Consider the following 9,171-nt stretch of genomic DNA (forward strand, 5'->3'; position numbering starts at 1 on the left):
GTATGTTTTTTCCAGAGAAGATCTGAAGTGGAGGAAATGCCTAATTCACATGGCGGGCTGCTTCACATGTGGAGGCAATCACCATATGTACCAACTCCATTTGCAGCCCAAATTGTGGTGGAGATGGATGCGTGTTGTAGTGTCTCACAACTCACAAATGAAAGAGGGCCTCACTGAAAACACCCTAAACTCAGCTGCCCTGGACCATGAAAAAGCACCTGGCAAGTTGATGGCAAAATTGTGGGAAATCGCATGTTGCACTATTTGGAGGTAGAGGAAAGTGCTGTCAAGTGGCAGCTGACTTATGGTGACCCTGTAGGGTTTTCAAGGCAAGAGACGAACAGAGGTGGTTTTGCCACTACCTGCCTCTGTGTAGTAGCCCTGGACTTCCTTGGCGGTCTCCCATCCAAGTACTAACCAGGGCTGACCCTGCTTTCAACTGGAAATGTCATGAAAGGGGTTTCAGTGTAATGTAGGATCACATCCAGCATGGTGTAGTGAGTGTTGTACTAAGAGCTAGACTAGGATCTGAACACATGAACACCTGATCACATGAAGCCGCCTTATACTGAATCAGACCCTTGGTCCATCAAAGTCAGTGTTGTCTACTCAGACCAGCAGCGGCTCTCCAGGGTCTCAGGCAGAGATCGTTCACATCACCTACTTGCCTAGTCCCTTTAACTGGAGATGCCAGGGATTGAACCTGGGGCCTTCTGCATGCCAAGCAGATGCTCTACCACTGAGCCACAACTCCTCCCGTCATTATTGACTAGGGTTGCCAACCTCCAGGTACTTCAATAACAAACAGCACGATAGGCTCACTGTCAAGAAGTTGAGGTCCCTCAACTTCATGGGTTTCATGATTTCTTTGGTTCAGGCCTGGAGGCCTATGAGTTTTGTGCTATTGGGATGTTAGAACAGTAAAATAGTTCCATTTTGAAACCTGCTTCTGGGGAAGGAATAAGATAGGCATCCAGCTGCTACTCATTAAAGTCTCCTCTCCCCTTTTTGGAATGCAAGGCCGTGCATTGTCAAGGTAACTAATCGGTCAGCCACTATCTTAATGTTTGTGACGACATTCAGGTGCAGGGAGTTCTGCAGGCTTCACCATCTGAATGGGTCAATTAGTGAGTCAGCATTCTGACCAAGCGATTAATTAACAGCTAATTACTTTCGTTTTCTCAATTGGCCTCTATGAGCTCATGTCATTGAGAAAACGAATATAAGGACAGACCAGTCCTGAGCAAATCCTGCACGCTTTGGGGTACAGCAGGAGAGCTGTGCTGGCAGCATCAGAACCCATTTGATTTTGGCCCTTGAGGGGGAAACTCTGGTCAAGCTGACCTTTTGGAGAAACCTTTGGACAACCTTTTGAAACTCTTGTATGCTGAAAGAACTCTTGAAACTGGTAACTATTGGAACATTGCTTTTGAAAAAGTCTTGACAATTTTGTGAACTTTGGAAAACTGAAATATTGTATGAGTTAGTTATGCTAAATCATTTTGTTATTTTCTTGCTTAACACTTCATGACTTTTCTTTCCTGTAACCAGCATAAATCTTATAAAATAAATCATTAGCCTTTTAATTGGCTTTGTCTATGATTGGGATTCCAAGCCTAAATCTAAGTGCCTTGTGTGTGCGTGTTTGAAACCACCTACCAAAAACCTAAGACAGTTTTGGGAAGTGTGAACAGTCCTGGCTAGGTCTCAGCCTGGCAGGAAAAGTGTCACACTGAATTTGAAGCTTGGCAGGGGTTACTCTGGACCCTTGCCTGGAGGCTTAACTGTTGGTCCAGAGTTGGTGGCAGCTACTCATTGGACTTGGGGCGAAAGCCTGGAGTTTAATGTTTTGTTTTTTGGGAAACCTTTGACCAAACCAAAGCAGCCCAACTGGTGGAAGCCGGTTGGAGCTCTTTGACACTCGCTATAAATGATACAAATAAATGCAAATTATGGATGGACCACAAACTGAACATGAGTCAACAGTGTGATAAGGCAGCTAAGAAGGCCAATGCAATTCTGGGCTGCATCAATAGGAGTATTGTGTCTAGATCAAAGGAAGTAATACTACCACTGTATTCTGCATAGGTCAGACCTCACTTGGAATACTGTGTCCAGTTTTGGGCTCCACAGTTTAAGAAGGATGTTGACAAATTGGAGCATGTCCAGAGGAGGGCAACCAGAATGGTCAAAGGTCTGGAATCCATGCCCTATGAGGAGAGACTTAGGGAGTTGGGTTTGTTTAGTTTGGAGAAGAGTTGAGGGGAGACATGAAAGCCATGTTTAAATATTTGAAGGGATGTCATGTTGATGAGGGAACTAGCTTGTTCTCTGTTGCTTCAGAGACTAGGGCACGGAGTAATGGATTTAAACTAAGAGAAAAGCAATTCCACCTAAACATTAGGAAGAACTTCCTGACGGTGAGGGCTGTTCGACGGTGGATTGCGCTGCCTCTGAGGGTGGTGGAGTCCCCATCTTTGGAGGTCTTTAAGCAGAGGCTGGATGGCCATCTGTTGGGAGTGCTTTGATTGTGGGATCCTGCATGGTGGGGGGAGGGTTGGGGTCACTGGGGACGGGGGGGGAGGTAGTTGTTAATTTCCTGCATTGGGCAGGAGGTTGGACTAGATGACCCTGGTGGTCCCTTCCAACTCTATGATTCTAAATTCATCAACCGTGTTGATGTAATTTTATCAAGTGTAATTTTATCAAATGTTCAAAAAAAATTGTCCAAAGTATGAAACTGGAATGCCTAACTAGTCTAACCTAAAAAATCCTGTGCCTATTTTTTTGACATCATGAACAGAAAATGGTTGATAACAGCTCAATCTGACATGCATAACATAAAGGCTGACAAATAAATATAAACAGTCAATAAGGTAGTATCCCGTATATCAGCAACCAACCAGTGAATGTAATGTCTGGGATAAATCTTCAAAGATGCATGAGCTTAAACGTCATAATCTCCAGGGCTGGAGATTACCTCCAGGTACTAGCTGCTTTGGCCATTGGACTCTATGGCATTGAAGTCCCTCCCCTCCATAAACCCTCCCCTCCTCAGTTTCTGCCCCAAAAACCTCTTGCCGGTGGAGAAGAGGGACCTGGCAACCCTATTAATTTTAGCTTATTTAACTGGTCAGGCGATCTTTCTGAAGAGTACTTTCTATAAAAGTGAAAATAAAAATGTCTTTTTACCCTGTATTCATATCATCTACATTTGCAAAATGAATCTCACACAGTAGGTACTGCCATTTGCAACCACATAGTTTGCTTTTTTCTGTTAAGCAATTATACAATATTGTGTGCAAGAAGTGGCAATAAACCAGGAGGAGAACCTAATACTCTTCCCCGTTTTACATAAATTGCTGTAAAGCAAAAAAAAAAAAAAAATAGCCCATTAAAGTGCTGAAAAAATATTTAATGGAAAACCAACAGGCCATTAGTCTTATATAATATTTGCAGTGATGGGGGGGGGGGTAGGGAGGGAGTTGCTTTTAACTCCTTATTTGCCAAGACTAGAGTATGGATGGGAGAGAGGTCAGAAGCCAATCCTAGTGACATGTTAAGAGATCTTGTTGTGTACTAGTGTTGGAAGGGGTCTTATAAGACCCAACTGTATATGTATCTCAGCACATAGTTGCTTATTCAAGAATCTGCTCTTCATTATGTACAAAAGAAGGTGAAAGAGAATCCATTCTGTGTAGCATCTGCAGTGGAAAAGAGCAAGAGTCCATAAAGACTAGCAAAATTTCTCACACGGTATATGAGCTTTTGTGAGCCACAGCTCACTTCTTCAGATAATGTGTAGCATTTGTTTCAAGTGTTCCTCTGTCCGAGCACTTGAGAAATACCCAGTTCTCTAAGATAAAAAGAGGAAGAATGTTTTTGTCCAAACCTCAAACATTAAAGCATTTTGTGAATGCTTTCCACAAACAAATGCAACAAGAACCCATGTTTCGCATGATCAGCAACTGAAAATTAGTAATTTACCAGATTTCCCCCAACAAAATAGAGAATGTTTTGCATAAATAAATCACACTCTGTATACATGTAAATGTAAACTAATGTGGTGTTGTAGTAAGATTGTCAGAGCAGGGTAATCTACATGTCCAGGGTAATGCCGAATGCCACTTTGGGGTCAGGAAGGCATTTTTCCCCAAGCCAGATTGACCAGGGATCACTAGAGGTCTTTAGAGTTCCTCTGGGCATAGAGCAGTGGACTCTGATCTGGAGAACTGGGTTTGATTCCCCACTCCTCCACATCAGCTGTGGATGCCAATCTGGAAAACCTGGTTGGTTTCCCCACTCCTAAACATGCAGCCAGCTGGGTGACCTTGGGTGGGGATAGTCACAGCTCTCTTAGAGCTCTCTCAGCCCCGCCTACCTCCCAGGGTGTCTGTTGTGGGGAGGAGAAGGGAAGGTGATTGTAAGCTGGTTTGATTCTCCCTTAAGTGGTAGAGAAAGTCGGCAGATAAAAACCAACTCTTCTTCTTCTTCAATTTTGGGCAATTTCCCCTCCTTACTTCAGGCACCGTCCCACATGGTTTTTGTCCATGCAGATGTTCTGATCCCCAGCATTGTCCATTTTGGTGGTCAAAGGGTCTCCCTTCCTCCCTTTTTTACCAGTGGAAAAATTGGTAGGATTGAGGAATGTGTTCGAGTGTGTGAAGTGCCGTCAAGCTGCTTCCAGTTTATGGTGGCCCTATGAATCAGTTTTCTCCAAAACGTCCTATCATTAACAGCCTTGCTCAATTCCTGCAAACTGGCTTCCTTTATTGAGTTAATCCATCTCATGTTGGGTCTTCCTCTTTTCCGGCGGTCTTAAACTTTTCCTAGAGTTATTGTCTTTTTCAACGAGTCTTCTCATTAAGTGACCAAAGAACAATAGTTTCGTCATTTTAGCTTCTAGGGCAGCGTTCCTCAACCTTTTTACTCTTGTGGAACCCTTGAAATATTCATGTATAAGGGAACCCCTACATATGATTACATATGATTTGCGTATGATTACCCTATTTATCACTATTTCTTGCAGAACCCCTAGCGATTTCTCGCGGAACCCTGTTCTCGCGGAACCCTGTTCTCGCGGAACCCTGTTCTCGCGGAACACAGTTCCAGGGAGACAAAAAAATATTTCCTTGGACTTGGATTTCCTGGACTTCATCTCTGAAGGTCTAAAGTCACTGTAAAGGGGCCATTTGTTTTCATGGGATAAATCCTCAAGCATGTATTGAACAGCTGTTGAAAGCATGAATTTTTCCTTGGCCCATGGGCGTAATGATACATTTATTCATTCGAGTTCCACTTCTGTAGTTTTGTATTGGGAAAGTTAGGAGCTTATTAAAAATTACCTTCACACAGTTGTCCCTCCTGTACCATGAAGCCTATGTCTCCAAGGAAAGGCGATGTTTTCATCTGCAGCACTGACTCCTGGATCTGCTTCAATTCTATTCAGCCTCTGCACTGGGCTCACAGCCAGCACAGTGGGGTTGGGGCGTAGCACGGGGCCTGTCAACTCAGCGACATTTGCCAGGACTGTATCTGGAAAACAGCAGCCCTTCCGTCTGCCGGAAGTGTGTGTCAGAGCTACAAGGTCTGCTGGTCACTCCGTAGCACGTAAGGATATTTTGAACCTTCCTATGTAAAACGGCACCCTGGCAGTGCAATCCTAAACAGAGTAATACACCCTCCTCAGGCTCACACCCTTTTCACTCCACTTGAACACATGAAGCGGCCTTATTCTGAATCAGACCCTTGGTCCATCAAAGTCAGGACTGTCTACTCAGACTGGCCACGGCTCACCAGGGTCTCAGGCGGGGGTCTTTCACATCACCTACTCACCTAGTTCCAGCGTGGTGCAGTGGTTAAGAGCAGTGGTTTAAAGTCAAACAGGAGGAGACAGTTTAACCCTTCCTCTTCCCCTGCAGTTTTTCCTCTCAAAACTTCAGCTGGATCATACCCTTACTTAGACCCCTGCCCCCAGTCACTGTTATGAGTCCCAGAAGGCAAAAATGCTGGGTAGATAACAGTAAATTATCTGGAGAGCCAGCGGGGTGTAGTGGTTAAGAGCGACATACTCTAATCTGGAGAACCTGGTTTGATTCCCCACTCTTCCACATGAGCAGCAGAGGCTAATCTGGTGAACTGGATTTGTTTCCCCACTCCTGCACACAAAGCCAGCTGGGTGACCTTGGGCTAGTCACACTCAGCCCCACCTACCTCATAGGGTGTCTGTTGTGGGGAGTGGGAGGGAAGGTGATTGTAAGGCGGTTTGATTCTTCCTCAAGTGGTAGAGAAAGTCGGCATATAAAAACCAACCCTTCTTGTTCTTCTTAACTGGAGATGCCGGGGATTGAACCTAGGACCTTCTGCATGCCAAGCAGATGCTCTACCACTGAGCCACAGCCCCTTCCCGCTTAGGTTAATGGGATTTCTCTTTCTCTCTTTCTCTCTTATTAGGACTGCACGGTGGGTATGTTTTGTTTTGTTTGCAGAAAAGAAATACAGTGATGGCATGCTCTTGTTAGAATGCCAGCTAAAATCAACTCATCAATTCCAGTCCGGTTTCTCCTGCTTCCTCCGCCTTTGCCATCTGGGGGCAGGGCTGGGCGAACGTTGCCTTTTAAAAAATAACCTTTTGTCTTTGGTTTTGGTATCGATCTGTTATGTTACGCTGGGTTTTTCTTTTATGTTGCTTGCTAAAACAGTAATAAAAAAAGTACGGTGGTGGGGAAGACTCATAATTCTTCAAGCAAGCAAGAGCAGAGATCTGTAACCTGTATAAAATCTGCAGGCTAAGCAAATCTGTATGCTTTACGAAAGTGGGAAGCCAACATACATGAAGTCAGAACAGTGGGGCTCAGCATTGTCCATAGAGTATTGTAAGAACATAAGAACAGCCCTGCTGGACCAGTCCAAGGCCCATCAAGTCCAGCAGTCTGTTCACCCAGTGGCCAACCAGGGGCCTCTAGGAAGCCCACAAACAACATGACTGCAGCCGCATTGTCCTTCCTGTGTTCCACAGCACCTAATATAATAGGCATGCTCCTCTGATCCTGGAGATAATAGGTATGCATCATGACTAGTATCCATTTTAACTAGTAGCCATGAATACCCATCTCCTCCATGAACATGCCCACTCCCCTCTTAAAGCCTTCCAAGTTGGCAGCCATCACCACCTCCTGGGGCAGGGAGTTCCACAATTTAACTATGCGTTGTGTGAAGAAATACTTCCTTTTATCTGTTTTGAATCTCTCAGCCTCCAGCTTCAGCAGGTGACCTCGTGTTCTAGTATTATGAGAGAGGGAGAAAAGCTTCTCCCTGTCCACTCTCTCCAAACCATGCATAATTTTATCAACCTCTATCATGTCTCCCCTCAGCCACCTTCTTTCCAAACTAAACAGCCCTAAGCGTTTTAACCCCATAGGGCAGTCTAATCCCCTAATCATTTTGGTTGCTCTTTTCTGCACCTTCTCAAGCTCTGTAATATCCTTTTTTAGGTGTGGTGACCAGAACTGTACACAGTATTCCAAGTGTGGTCTCACCATAGATTTGTACAAGGGCATTGTCTACTGTGACCGGAAGCAGGTCTCCAGGGAGGATCTCTCTTTCTCTTTCCTTCTCTCTCTCTCTCACACACACACACATAGGTGCCTTGTTCTGAATCAGAAACAAAATCAAACAAGTCAGTGTTGTGCAAACTAGCAAGTTCCCAAAACAACGCTAGGCTATAAAGTCTTACGAGCTATATTCACAAGGGATGACAATCAGTGTGACAAGAAAGCAAATGACATATAATATGCAGATAAGTGAGCGCAATAGCACAAAAGCCCGATGCCCAACGAAGGTGAAAGCAAGCTCGAGAGTTCAACAGGTAAGTCCGCCCTTCTCAAGCTCCGCCCCAAAAACCTCCTGCCGGTGGTGAAGAAGGACCTGGCAACCCTACTCCCAAAGCTCTGCAGTCTACAGACTGTCTACGTATTGCACTACGTATACACTACGTATTTTGGCAGATGATGAGAGGGAGGGCATCTTGGCCATCTTCTGGTCACTAGGGGTGTGGAGGGGGGAGGTAGTTGTGAATTTTCTGCATTGTGCAGGGGGTTGGACTTGATGGCCCTGGTGGTCCCTTCCAACTCTATGATTCTATTCTATGATTCTATGCATTTTGCTAAGCAAAATAATGTTCAAAGAATCACATAGAGAACATCGCTAAGTGCTTCCTGAACTCTATGATTCTTCGATTTTTTTTTGGGTTGCTATTACTAAGTGTCACCACTGCTTGGCCATCACTTTCCCATTCCCACTGACCTTTAAACTGTATCCAGGAGAGAGTCTTTCCATGCAGAAATTCACTGACATTTAAATAGCCCCATAAAACAACTTTGGACCACAGTGTTGCGACGGCAACATACCTTCAGAGACCTGCTATGGCGGGGGAGCTACACTCAAAAGGAGGACTAGAAATGAACTGCCAAATGTATTGTCTCTCCTAATACTTTACAAATAAGCTCTTCAGTATTTGCAGCACCTGTTATATAGAGCCAGGCTGCGGGAGCCCCAGCTATCTAGTCCAGCCACCAGTATTGCCCTCTGTGACTTAGGGTTGCCAGGTGCCCGCTGGTGGTGGGCAAACCCCAGGCAATTTACCCCTCTACCCACCGACCACCTGAGGGTCGGCGGGCAAGTGTGCACGAGCATGTCAGTTCCGCCTAGCGAGGGGACTTATACTTCTTAGTTTGAGTGGTAAAGGGCCGCTACTCAAACTAAGAGGTATAAGGCCCCTTGCGAGGCGGCACTTCCAGCTCTAAACCGGAAGTGATGCGTGTGGATCGGCACACGCACGCACACGCACACTTTCTCGCAAAAGCCTCCCACCGGAGGAGAAGAGGGACCTGGCAACCCTACTGTGATTGCCCCCCAACAGTTCCTGAATTCAAGAAAAAGAAGAAGAGTTGGTTTTTATATGCCGACTTTCTGTACCATTTAAGGGAGAATCAATCCGGCTTACAATCACCTTCCCTTCCCCTCCCCACAACAGACACCCTATGAGGTGGGTGGGGCTGAGAGAGCTGTAAGAGAGCTGTGACTAGCCCAAAGTCATGTGGAGGAGTGAGGAAACCAACCCGGTTCACCAGATTAGAGTCCACCACTCATGTGGAGGAGTGGGGAATCAAA

The 9,171-nt window shown here is 45.4% G+C and overlaps 1 non-coding gene across 1 annotated transcript; it reads right to left on the reverse strand.

Moving 5' to 3' along the window:
* Positions 1–682: 682 nt before the first annotated feature.
* On the reverse strand, positions 683–754 carry TRNAA-GGC (transfer RNA alanine (anticodon GGC)). Its single transcript has one exon. It is a non-coding gene; the product is annotated as a tRNA-Ala (tRNA).
* Positions 755–9,171: the final 8,417 nt, after the last annotated feature.

Source organism: Euleptes europaea, chromosome 9 (genome assembly GCF_029931775.1).
Source record: "Euleptes europaea isolate rEulEur1 chromosome 9, rEulEur1.hap1, whole genome shotgun sequence".
Lineage (NCBI taxonomy): Eukaryota > Metazoa > Chordata > Lepidosauria > Squamata > Sphaerodactylidae > Euleptes > Euleptes europaea.